General features: G+C 35.3%; 1 long non-coding RNA gene across 4 annotated transcripts in view; it reads left to right on the top strand.

The window, feature by feature from the left end:
- Positions 1-13,560, top strand: part of LOC115494625 (uncharacterized) — a 294,952-nt gene that overhangs the window by 139,397 nt on the left and 141,995 nt on the right. For all 4 annotated transcript variants that reach the window (XR_012055215.1, XR_012055214.1, XR_012055217.1 and 1 more), the window contains exon 2: positions 799-909. This is a non-coding gene — a long non-coding RNA (uncharacterized lncRNA). The remainder of the gene's footprint in view (positions 1-798; positions 910-13,560) is intronic.

Below are 13,560 nucleotides of genomic sequence, written 5' to 3'. Positions count from 1 at the left end.
CTTCAACTATTACTTGAATGTCCTAGGCTCACCTCAGGTGCACAGATTCAGAGTCTGGAAAGACTTTGTACCACACAGTCAGCACCTGTTGAGTGTGATGGTGGGCTCCCTGTCCCCCAGCCAGGCCTTTAATTCCCATATCCCTGCTCAAGGAATAACTCCCTGTGGCAGTCCTAATGGATGTGACTCGTCACGGTGGCTGCATCCCTCTTGAAGTAGATTCAGGGGAGATGGGAAATACAACAGCCAAGGGCTAATTTGAACATGTGCCAAATAAAATATGGCTTGCATGCAAATATTAGTCAATCATCTTACTCCATAAATAGTAAGGGCCCAGGAGTTTAACACTCCTGTTTAACACTCCTTCATGGCTGTGGGCTGCATGCCAGGATCTCCCCTGAAGCAGGGACACCTCTCAAGGTTATTCCCCCGGTGTGATAGATTCCTTATAGAATCAGATGCTCAGTAAGTGAATTGCAAATAAGAAAGATGAAATTTTTTAATCTTTCCTGAATGGTGTAAAGGACAGATTGTGCATATATTGTCATTTGCACAAAAAACATTGCAAGTCTAGGACTTAGAATGAACTGGCAGCACTCTGAGAAGGATTTTAGAATGCAAGGGGCTCCTTTCTGAACCTCATGACTCAAAAGGAGGATCTCTCTTACAGTTTTGTCTCACCTTGTCCCCTGTGCAGTAAATACTTGTATAACTTGCCATCAAATCTCATTACACCACCATTGCATTTCCTATTGAGTTTTATTATAAGAATAAAGTATATTGTTTCTTTTCTCTTAGGAGCGAAGTCCATAATTCCACCTGTGACACTGAGAAAAGATTACTTGAACATCTCTCCTAAAGATCCAACTTCTCTTTGTTTCCTCAATCTTGAAACTTATCTAGAGCATGGTAAGGAAATTACGACCTGTACTAAGAGGTTTTTTTTTTAATACTACATGTAATATCTAATTCAAAATATAAGAGTAGTGTGACTAAAAAATACTAAAATGAAATAATCCAAATTTCACACACTTTGGGATACAATCTTGTTTAGAATGACAAAGCCATGTAAAGTGAACTAAAAGTGACCAAAGACTTTTACATTTTACTCAATGTAAAATACAAATGAATTTTTTAATACAGTAAAGCTGAAACAATCTGTTCTTCAGGAAAAATCAAAGGAGTCTAAGGAAAAAAGGCCCATAAAAAGCCCCAAAAAGCTCTCAAAAAAAAATGAATGTAGGATAAAGATCTTGCATAGAACAATTAGGAAAAGTTGCAATGTATTACTGAAAACAGGTGTATTAAGAGTGAGATTAAATTACAGAGAAATTGCTTAATGTATTTTAGAAAGATTTTCTACTGGACAGTGTAGACTGAGAAGGAAAATTGTCTCTCAGAGAAACCAGTAAAATTTCATTATTTAACTTATCCAAGTCCTTGTGATAATTTTTACTTTTACATTAAATTAAAGGCTGCACTTACATGAGTTACTGCCCTGAAGATCAAGACTTGAATTGGAAAGTTTAGTGAGGAAAAGCACACACATTTTGGTTTCAAAAACGATCTTCTGACATGCTTATCCAAGCACCCTATTTTTCTTAAATTCATTGTGAATATTGTCCATATAATGGATCACAAACATTTAATTTCCCAGATGACTGCTCTAACTACTAGAATTGGGTCAATCTTTAGTTGCATTAATTGCCATAATCTTTTCTTATTTTTCCCTTTTACAAGAGTGGTCTGCTTCCTACATCACAGATATTAAGAATATTCTTTTAATCTAAATTGCATTCCCATCCTTTAAGACTTTATCCCTTTTGACAATATTTCAACACATTCATCAATATTTCATTACTTAAGCAGATTTTTGAGACTAATGTGGATCAGTGTCTATAGCAAAGGAAAAGGATCACCTTTGTCATTATACTCGTACTGCAACAGTCAAGACACTTCTTAAAATGCTGTTTCTTCTGGAAAGGGACTGAATATGCCTCTTAATTCTGATAAAGTGCCCTCAATAGTAAGAATTTCTTCTATTTCTTAACACATCTCGCACTTTTCTATTTTATGTCAAAGTCGATTTTTTTTGGCTAACAAATATTTTTTTTTGCGTTATTTGTGGGGAGTTCAGGTTCCACAGAAAAAACAAATAACCCAAAATCTTACTCCTAGAGTCCCTGTTTGGGATAGTTCATCTGTATGTGTGCATATGAATAAATATGGCAAATAAGCAGGCACACCTATTTCTGTAAATACCAGGAACTCAAAGATATTTGAATTGTAAAACACTGGATTACTAGTTTGGAGGTAGCTAGACTATTTCAGGCAGCCAGCAGAACTGTCAAAGACAAGTACAGAAAAAGAAGGCAAAATAAATTCTAGCTAAATTATACATAAAAAGATAGGAGAGTGCTTTTTAAATTCCTTGTATCTTGTAGAAGGGCAAGTGTGTGTTCTCTTGTACCCAAACACATTATTAACAAGAAAAAACATATTACGAGGGGAAAGAGTTTATGCAAATGCAAAGGAGATGTATGTTTTTCAAAGACATAGAGCAGAAAATGTGTGAAAGAAGATATTAAATACTTGAAATTATTTTAATTAATGAAGATATTTTTAAAGATATAATATTTCTTCACAGCATTTCTCTGATATTATTCTCAGTCTGTTTCTCATCTTGAATAAAATTCCATGTGCTCCTTCCTGCTAACTAGTTTGGAATCTGGCAATATCCATTGCTTATAGCATCTTCCTGATATAGTAGAAAGATTTCACCTTTTTAGTCCAGTATTCATGGTTAGAAATTCAAACTCATAACTTTCCTTAAATCTATAACAATCCACCATCCTAAAATGCAAGATGCATTTGTTTAACACAATAAAACTATGAAATAGTTTGGTACTTCGGTACCTCCTAAGCATTCAACTGGAATTTCAGGTTTCTATACAGACTTTTTACATGGAGTTGTATGATCAGTGTGAACAATTTTCCCCAATTAACTAAAAAGTGTTTTAATCTTTACGGTCCTGCCTTTATGCAGTGGAGTAATCTCAGGTAAATTTACATCAAACACATTGCAAGGATTCATTTGATCCCATCCATATCTCCATTTTTAGTTTGGTCAGTGATGAGAAATAAGCATTTCTAGATCATGATTCATCTTGACCTAGACAAGATGAAGAGAAAAATAGACAGCTAAAATAGGTCAAATGAGTCATACTCTGAAAAATGCTGCTCTTTTCCCATTGATTATAAAGAGACCCTAGAGGAGAAAAGATAGATTTCTGTGATAGATTTCTAATGTTATGTGCAATTAATCCAGACCTTGATATATTTCCCAACAAGCAACACTGACAGCATGTATGACTGCAAAAGCTTGCCATGTTTTCAAAGAAATGGACATGGAAATCTGAATTTGAAGGAATATTGCTGATCAGTTCAGGATTGTAATCAAGATGTCATGGTTCAATCTCAACTTGAGTCAAGATAAAATTGTATCTCATTATTTTAATTATTTGGATATGAAAAGCAGGACAAGACAAAATTCTATCTGAATATTCAGCAGTTTAAATCCATATATTTAATTTTGATTCACAGTCCTTCTCTAGCCATTAGGCATCACGACATCCCTTGTGCACTCTAGTGCAGGACTGATCAGCAGAAATTCTATCAGTCTGTAAGAAAAAAACACATCTGCTGCTGCTTTCAACTTTAGCACTTTGATTCTCAGAGTTAAAAAAAAAAGAAAATTAATGTCACTTCAGTAGATTTTAAATAGAACATTATGAATCTTCAGTAAATAACATCTATTGAAACACCACACAGAGCAGTACAACAGATGCAAAGTGAATGATACTTACAAAAACTAAAGCTATTGCTAAATATTATTTCAAATATTTCACTAAGCCAATGTAGAGGAACTAGTACATTAAACTCCAATAAACTACTGTAGTGAAGCATTACTAATTTGCTGCTTCTGTGCAAATGAGTTGTACAAGTAGCTAAACTTGAAAGATGACTGAGAATCAACAACATCTGCAGCATTAGGGTGACTATATTAGGCCTGAAGAAGTTGGGTGAAATTATTAATAACAAGGAACTGAGATGAATAACAATAAAAATACTGGATCTTTGTAGAAAAAATAGTGACATTTACTGTGACCTGTTGCTTAGTTTGCTGAGTGGGGAGCTTCACAAGAGAATCAACCTAAATCAGAGTTTCAAAGATTATTTTTATCCTAGCTAAGTCTGTCCTTGGGGCTGATTATTACTATTTCTCTTTTGTCTTCCATCTAACTTCCTTATGAGTGATTCTTCTGTTGCAGCAATTGTCTCCAGAGTATGAAGTCTTACATGGGACTTAAGTGAAAAAATAACACTCTTTGGGCATTTTTGCTAACAAAAAATTCAGAGAAGTTATAACATAATAACAATATATAAGTCTTCCAACTAAATTGCTGGTCTGTAAGGCAAGCTTGTTTTGCAATAGTACAAGCTACAGTATAAAGAAAACAGTCCTACTGTATCAACGACATTGGAAACTAAGAATTTTTTAAGTGAACAGGAAATGTCTCCTAATCACAGTGTTTTCAATACACTAAGTATTAGGCAACTAGAAGTATTTTTGTATAGAATTACAGGGTGGTTGAGGTTATCAGTACCTCCAGAGACCATCTATTTCAACCACCTTGGTCAATCAGGGTTACCTACAGCAGGTTGTTTGGGGCCATGTCCAATCAGGTATTCATTGTCTCCAAGGACGGAGACACCAAGGACCCTGGGAAACCTGCTCCAATACTCAATCAGACTCTCATGAAAACAAAAATAATAAAAAGCTTTTCCTCATGTAATTTTCTGTGTTTTAGTTTATGCTCATTGTCTCTGGTCTTGTCACTGTGCATCATGAAACATGACTGATTCTATCTTCTTTACTCCCAACTTCCATCAAGTATTTGAATGCAATTTTAAGATCCCCCTGGGCTTTCTCTTCTCCAGGCTGAACACTCCCAACTCTCTCAGCCTCTCTTTGTGTGTTAGGTATTTCAAGGTCTTAGTCATCTTTTTGGTGTTGTGCTAGACTTACTTCAGTGACAGACTCACAGAATTCTGTGCCTTGCTGAATCACAGATCACATTCAGCACTGGAGGCAGAAATGCAGATGTTTCTCACTGTAAATGTTACTCACCAGGGCTGAGTAAAGCAACAGGGCAGGGAAATTTCTTCTCCCTCAACCTGTTGACAAACTCTGCCAGATGCAGCTTTGGAGGTTGTCAGCCTTTTTTGCTCCAAGGGCACATTGCTGGCTCATGGTCAGTTTGCAGGCAGCCCTGACTTCCAGGTCCTCCCCTGCCAAGCTGCTTTTCAGCTGTTTGACCCCAGCCTGTCCTGGTGTTTGGAATCATTCTTCCTCTGATGTATTTCCTTTTGTTGAATTTAATAAGATTTCTGTGTGTAACCTCTGAAGGTTCCAGTGAATGTCAACACTGCTCTAGATCAAACACTCCTCATGCTTCTGTAACAGCTTCAAACATGCTGAGGGTGCAGTCTGTCCCAGTGTCCAGGTGATCAGTGAAGGTGTTAAAGACTGCTGGCTACAGTATTAACCCTTGGGACAAAGCATTAGTAACTGGCCCCCAGCTGGACCTTGTGTTTGATCACAACCCTTAGAGTGAACAGTTTTCTACCCTTGGAAGCCCAACATACTGCCAGGTCTTTACTGTCCGTTTATCTTGTCTGTAATTCATAATTTTGGCTGTGAAAATGTTATGGAAGCAAAGCCATTGGTTTCCGCTGAGTTGGTCATTTTATTATAGAAGACTATCAGGTTGGTTGAATTTTTTTTTTTATAAATCCAGGCAAACTACTTTCTTGACCTTAGTGTGTTCGGAAATTATTTCCAAAATTACTTGCTCTATCACCTTACTAGTCTAATGGTATATAGATCTTTATATATAGGGTTTTTTTTAATGGCTGTATTTGAAATGTGGTAAAATCCTTCTATATGAAAAAAATCTACATTTTTGTATTGTATGCTTTCCAAATATTTGCATTGTGCAAAAATTCCTTCAAGGTATTAACTTAAAACAATACTCAGATCAAACAAAAAAGAAACAAATCTCCATTTAGCCTAATTGTTTAGGAAAAAAACAAAACAAAACCACATAGGATATGAAGGCAGAGAATAATTAGGTGACATCACAGTGGAAGCAAAACTGTAGAAAGAGACAGACTTTGCACAAAAGCATGAATGTCCTACTACCCCAGGCTCCACAACAAAGGAAAGAGACAATTGAAGGTCAAATGCTATCCAGTAGAAAATAGTTTTTAGTTAGTGCATAAAATAGAGGTTAAATAGCAAAAAGAGCAAAATCTATCTTACCTAAGGCAAAGAGACTCTACACGCATTTCTGATAGCATGTATTGAAATCAGAAACGAAAAGAATCATTATACGTTCTTAAATGTATCCAGAAGCAGGCCAGAAATCAGGATACTTTTTTTTATGTCCAGGTAAATAAGCTCACTGATTGTACATTGACAAGTATTTGTAGGTTGAAAACAATTCCTTCTTATTTGGTTTGTGCAGCAAAGTTTTAGTAGCCAGGAGGATGCAGGGATGGCCTCTGTGAGAAAAGACTGGGGACTGCCCTGTGCCCCACCTTTGAGATAGCTCCAAAACAGACCAACTGCCAGCCAAAACATCAGAGATGCTTGTGGTCCCTCTGCAACAGTATATTTAAGAAGTTATAAAAAATGTTGTGCAGGAGCTGGGAAAGCAGTAAGAAAAGGTATGGAAAACAGCCCTGCAGATATCAAGGTATTTGAAGAGGGAAAAGAGGAGATACTTCATGTGCACAAGCAGCAATTCTTCTGTAGCCTGTGGGGAAATCTGGGGTGGTGAGGTTGTCTTTCAGCCCATGGAAGAACATGTCTGAGCAAATCTTCAAATTTCAGCCCATGGAAGACCCCAAAACTGAGCAGACGGACATGCCTATCATATTCTCAAAAGCCTCAATAGACTGAATGAGCAAATAGAAGTGGAATGCAATAGTAGAGGAGAACCACAGTATCACTGAACGTTTGATGTTGGAATGGACCTGTGGAGGTCCTTTAGTCCAACCCCACTGACTGAGCAGCAGAACCTACAGTAAGCTGTCCAGGACTGTGTCCAGACAACTTTTTAATATTCAGACTCCACAACATCTCAGGGAAACTTGTTTCAGTGCTGCTACCAAGGATGACAAAAACAGCAAAGGGTGAAAGTACTGTTGCTTGTGAGTGATACCAGACTTTTGCACCAGAAAAAAAAAACTAGATATGATCCAGATACGCTTAGAAAACTTGAACTGCTGTGATATCATATAAATCACACTTGTTTTCAATGTATTCAATGCTGGGAGAATCATGTGGGTCAATATAGAAACTACCTTTCAAATGCTCAAACGTGGAATCACAATACAGAGGCATAACATTCTTCTTAGACTATACCACAAATACTGAATGTTGTTAATTATCTTATCTTGAGGGACAGCATATGACCTTTTAATATCCCTTGCAAGTTAGACTTGCATAATTTAAAATGGGACACATTATTCTCTGCAGTTGAAAATAGATAAGTATACATTCAGAGAAATATATTCGCAGGGAACTTTCTCAGACCTGCATGTGCAAGGTCAAGAGAAGAATATTTTCTTTGGATACAAAACAGACCAAAGAAACATATTTGGTTCATATGTTCTCATATTCTTGTATAGTCCCTTCGGCCTAGGGAAACAAAGCACTTACATTGATAGAGGTTGTAACCACATTTAAATTGAAACAATAATTCCAGTATTTCATAGAAAAGGATTGCAACAGACCTTTTTTTACTTTTATAGTCAACATTCAGACTGTGCACAGCCTTTGCTTTTGCATTTAAGATGTCTTTACTTTGACTCACCAAATTCTTTCCCCCTTATATTCTGCTCCTCTCTTCTGGTGAGGAGGTGAAGTGATAGAGCAGCTTGGTGGGCACCTGGTGTCTAGCCAAGGTCATCACACCACAGTTCTTTACAGTGTACAACACAGGGCATGAGAAGCTTGAGATAAGCTTAGTAATTAGGAGACCCAATGAGTAAAATATGGATGGGATACAGCTAGCAAGTGAACAATGGAATGATGATGTGGAATTTTGGCAGTTGTAATTGTAGTGAAGAAAGGAGTGGTTTATGCATAAATTTTCTACTTTCACTTGGTGTTGTGATAATGCTGTTTTGATTTTGGGATGGGAGATTATTTTTTCTTTTTATGCAAGTAAAATTTGTGAAAATGGTGATGATTGTGTAATAAATGTGGATTATAATGATAATTCTTAAATATGTGTTTCACAGAGATGAGAAATGGAATTTATTGGGTAATACAGCAAGATTTTGGTTGTGTGGTGTCTGCAGAGGTGGAGTCTGTTTAAGAATTTGAAGACAAATTGTTTGGGATTTATTTATTTTGGGGGGTTTTGTTGCCTTGGTGTTTTCTGTTTTGGGTTTGGGTTTTTTATTTATTTTTGGTTTAGTTTGTTTTTATTGTTGCTTGTGTTTTGTTGGTTGTTTGCTTTTATCCTGACTCTCTAACAGTGCCTAAGGAGCTCTGTCTCAAAGACTTTAGAACAGAACAAACAGAAATTTATTTCTTCTGCATTATAGAAGAGGAAAAAAATCCTAATGCCAGTAATTTGCATATTTAATCAACTTGTGTATTCTTACACAAATCATTCCTAGAGATTGTCTAGACAGGCTCTTAGACCAAACTCCTGGGATAGGTGCCATACAAAATCAAAATTGCACAGGATCACCATACAAATAATTTAGTTTCTCTATAGTTATTATGTAGCAAGACTTCACAGTATAATCTAATTTTATAATGTATTTCTATTTAAATCATGACATCAGTTGTAACACTGAGTTTCATTACCAGGTTCTGCATAAATAGACTGAGATTTTCTGCACCTTTTTGCTAGTAAGCCAATTTTATATTACACTCTTAATTGTAAAAGGTAAAGTAGAATTTGATAGGGTTTTTTTTGTGTTCAATAGGGGAACATGGAACAATAAATATGAAATCTTTGCACTTCTTTTCAGCTTCAAATGGGAACTTCATGGCTTACAGGGAAAGAAAAATGTTTTTCCCACAAAATGGATTTTCTTAAGAATGAATATCAGCATGAACTCAGAGCTGTCTTTTATCTCATGTGAAAAGAGTCTGTAGATTCCAACACACTAGGTGTTTGACAGTGTCCCAGTACACTAAAAATACAAACTGTGAATATAACAGAACAGCAAAAGTCTGCAGAAGTCTGTTAGATGTTTGTGGAAAGCTCCATCCAGATAGCATTGAGCAATCTATAGTGCATGAAGGAGATCTAGCTACAGATTTAGGTAAGACACTGTTTTTTGACAACTGTGGAGTTTTAAATACAGTTTCTTCAGATCATCGGATAGGAAAGGATCAAAGGGAAAAGAAGTATCTGTTAATAGGTAAGGATCAAAGAATTTTTTAAAACTTGCATGCTGCCACACAGTGTGATACTTCATGTATTCAGACACAGCAGCAGCCCAAAATAAATGTACCTTTTTTCCTTTGTATGGGCTGTCTGGAAGCATTTGTTTAAGAAATATTTCCAGGAGTTTCTTTACCTGCTTTTATTGCTTGACCCATTGTGTAACATATTCCATGGAACCATTGATTTAAAGATTTTTAAGCACACTTACATTAAATATCTAGTGACACAATAAGAGGTAGTTGGCACAAATTAAAATACAGGAAATTCCATTTAAACTTAAGCAGAAAAAATATACTTTGAAAGGGATTGAACAATGGAAGAGTTTACCCAGAATGGTTGTAGATCCTCCATCCTTGCAGGCACTCAAAACCTGGGGTTCAAGTAACCTACTCTAAATGATTCTGCTTTGAATAGGGAGAATGACTAGACATTCACCAGAGGGGGTAGGTACCATCTTCTTCTGACTTTCACTTTAACTCTGCTTCTGGGATATTTGAGGGAACCAGGAATATGCTTTTCTTTCTAAATTACTCAACAAAAAATATTGTTAAATGTCAAGCTCTGACAAAATTGTGAATGCTGGAATAGTTTAAAGGACCAAAAAACCCCAAACAAGCAAAATCCACACCTACACAAAGACACACACAGACACACACAGACAAACACACCCTCCCTTGAGATCCACATACAGGAAAGAAAAAAGCAGACGGATGACAGGAGAATAATGATAGGGCAAGAAGATGAAGATTCTCTTCTTGTTAATCAGAAATTTACTTGCTTTTAAGTTTAAACTTATGCAGCTAAATTTAATCTGATTTTCAGATGTAATAAGTACTGCTGCTTCATTAGCTTCAATATGGGTGCTCAGCTTCCTATGAGAGTGAGGTCATCTTTTGTTAGGTACTTAAGTATGTGTTTCAAGGCCTGATTCATAGAGGTGTCACACACCCCTAACATCCACTGAACTGAGGAATTCCAACACATGAAAACCAGGATGTTTATGTCTACTTCTAAGCATAGAACTTTGTGATTGATTCTGATTAAAGAGGTTACTCACACAGTTGTGAAAGAACAGAGTTGATTATATGCAAGAGCAGAGCTTCGAACAAATTTTATATTTTCATTATAATGTTAAAACAAAAACCAACAATATTTAAGACCATTCTTCATCTGAAGTGACATTAAATCTTTATGATTATTTGTACTTCTTCCAGAACACTTTGTGAAGAATATTTTCAATCTAGCATAGCATACTGCAGAAAGATTGAAATTAAGGTTTACTCATTTTGGACTTAAAGAAGGACTATTTATGCTTGCACAAATTATTGAAGTTCATAAATTTTCTTCAATGGAAAGGACTTTATATGAACTGAGGGAATTCTACTAACCCTGAGTGTGAAACAAACTCGTAACAAAAGGATAGAGACTGATTTTGGGAAATCATTTTAACATTTGTGATCATGTGTTGCCATCCTGAAGTTCCAAATATAGTTATTCCTTTGGACAGGATTAACTTCTTCATGGGTCTGTGTATTTCATGTAGACTATTAAAAAACAAAAATCAAAATATAACAAGTTGAAAATTTATGCCCATCTCATTTATTTATTTATTGACTAAATCCTTTTGGCCATAGACCTATATTTTACTCTTTTTGTCTGAAAATTGGTCATGCCTCTTGTTCTGGGAATTTTTCAAATTCACTGATATAGGTGTAAAACAGCACTGGTTTAATTAAAACAAGTTAAGCACAAAAGAATATTAATGAGATTTATGATGTAACAATATATGCATGCAACTGAACATTAAATGGCTTTTCTTATTGTTTATAATTAATAGAAATACATATAAATAGAAATACTAATAGAAGTTTTGCCAAGTTCAAATCATTTTAGACTAATACTATTAGTAGTTCCTGCAGTATGGAACTAGAGGATTGTTAAAATTCTTTCCAACCTAAGCCGTTCTTTTTGAAGATGCACGGTCTGAGGAATTGTGTTAAACACAATATTATGTTCAATATCATTTTTTTCCCCAAATGAAACCATGTTTTTCCCAGGTGAACTTAGTTTTGCCATAGAAATTTTTTTCACAAGACTCTTCAGCAACAGTCTTGAAAGGATATATCTTAATACTTTGCAATGATAAGTCAGAAGCTGCACCAACATTTCCCTCTCGAGTCTGCAATGCTGTCTTACTCAGTTATTGACTATTTATGCATTTAGCATTTGTCATTAATGCTTACTTAAAAAAAAAAAAAAAAGAATTGTTTTTAAAGGAAAGCTGTTCAAGGCAATGAAGTTCTGCAGTGATCAATGCCCAGATCACTTAGCTTTCTTCAGCAGAGTAATAAATATATTGCCATAAGCAGAGAGCTTGCATGCAATAACATTTATTTCATTAGATATGCAGTACTTATTGCATGCACTTTTACAAATACATTTTAGCATTGGCATAATTCTGCAGTAATTTATGTGTGACTCTTATTAGGACTGCTTCTTTATGACTGAGTTTCCAAGAAAATGCTCTGATGTTTTCTTGTAATTCCTGAAATGGCTTATGACTTCCTATTCCTGTAGAGTATAGAACTGGGACTCTTTATTTAGACAAATTATTTATCTTTCTTTAATGGCCTTTATAGGAAATGGAAGCTGGAAAGCAAATAACTTTAGGAAAGCAATATCCTTCTTGATATATATCATAGGAGATAGACAAAGAACAGAAATCCACCAAAATTTCTTCCTTAATTCACTGTTTCCATTAGTTATTGTTTAGTGGTTGCTGTGGATTATTTGGTTATTGGTCTTTTGTGGGGGGTTGTGGTTTTTTGTTTGTGAGTTTTCTGTGTTTTGTAAAATTTCTTTTGGGGTTTAATTTTTTTTTTCTTATTCCGAAATGAATTGTGCTGAAATTGAAAAAATTTAGACCAAAGTGTTTTTTTAAGATTTAATACCTGATAGGTGGTCTATATTTTTGTATAAAAACAACTTCTTAGGGCAGACACACAAACACTGTGGTTGTAAGGATCCATAGACATTCAGAAGAAGGGTAAATACTGCCGCCTCTTCTAAAAATAGGTGACCTTATAGCAATTATAAAAAGTTAGAATAACAACTCTATTATATGCCAGCTGAAAAGATTTTGTATACCATGTGTCTTCAGAGGAGAACTGAAAATATCCTCATGATATGCAGGGCAACTGCAGCTAGCCGTAGGTAACTACAATTTACATGGTACCAACCTTCATGTGTATCCACTTTCTGTCTGAGGGGACCTTATTTTACATTCCTGCTTTAAAGGTATATTTGCTAGAGTTAAGTGCTCAGGCTTCACACTGAGGAACTCATGAATTTTTCTGTACTTCTTTTTGTTTCAGATAGGAGAAAGACATGTCAATTTCTAATGTTAATATCACATCTTTGTATTTTCATCTTATGCAAAGGGGTGAAACACACCTTCCTAGCTTGTGTAGAATATCTACCCTTCTGCTGAAACCATATTGCTTTCTCCATCAAATAACCTCAAAAACCCCCTTACAAATATGAGTAGAGATTGACTTAGAACTTGATCTAAATCTAAACTTTGGAGCTTTGATTCATGTATGGCCTACATATTTCCAGATATTTAAAACCTAACTGAGCTTGAATGGAAAAGTATTCAGAGAATAAATCCTCTGACTGTTGCTGGAGGTTGTCTAGCTAAAATTTTAGATCCAAGAGTGAAACATGCTTCTTGATCTCAACCATGGACATGAAGATAATTACTGTGGTTTACTTAAAACAGAAGAAAAACTTAAAGCAAATCCAAAAAAACCTATGAGTCCTATTCAGATGTAAAATTGTTTTAAGAATACAAAATTTATTTGCTATGTATTTTATCCAATATTTCTGTTGCTTTAATTAAGGGCATAATTATTCAGAATATTATTTTGACTTTGACAAGACCCTGAAAAAAAATATGGTTACTTTTTAATGACTGATAAGAATATTTAATCATGTTAGCCATATCTACAGTATCCTGTAT

Source organism: Taeniopygia guttata, chromosome 1, assembly GCF_048771995.1.
Source record: "Taeniopygia guttata chromosome 1, bTaeGut7.mat, whole genome shotgun sequence".
NCBI classification, from domain to species: Eukaryota; Metazoa; Chordata; class Aves; order Passeriformes; family Estrildidae; genus Taeniopygia; species Taeniopygia guttata.
This window is presented reverse-complemented; position numbering and strand designations above follow the sequence as displayed.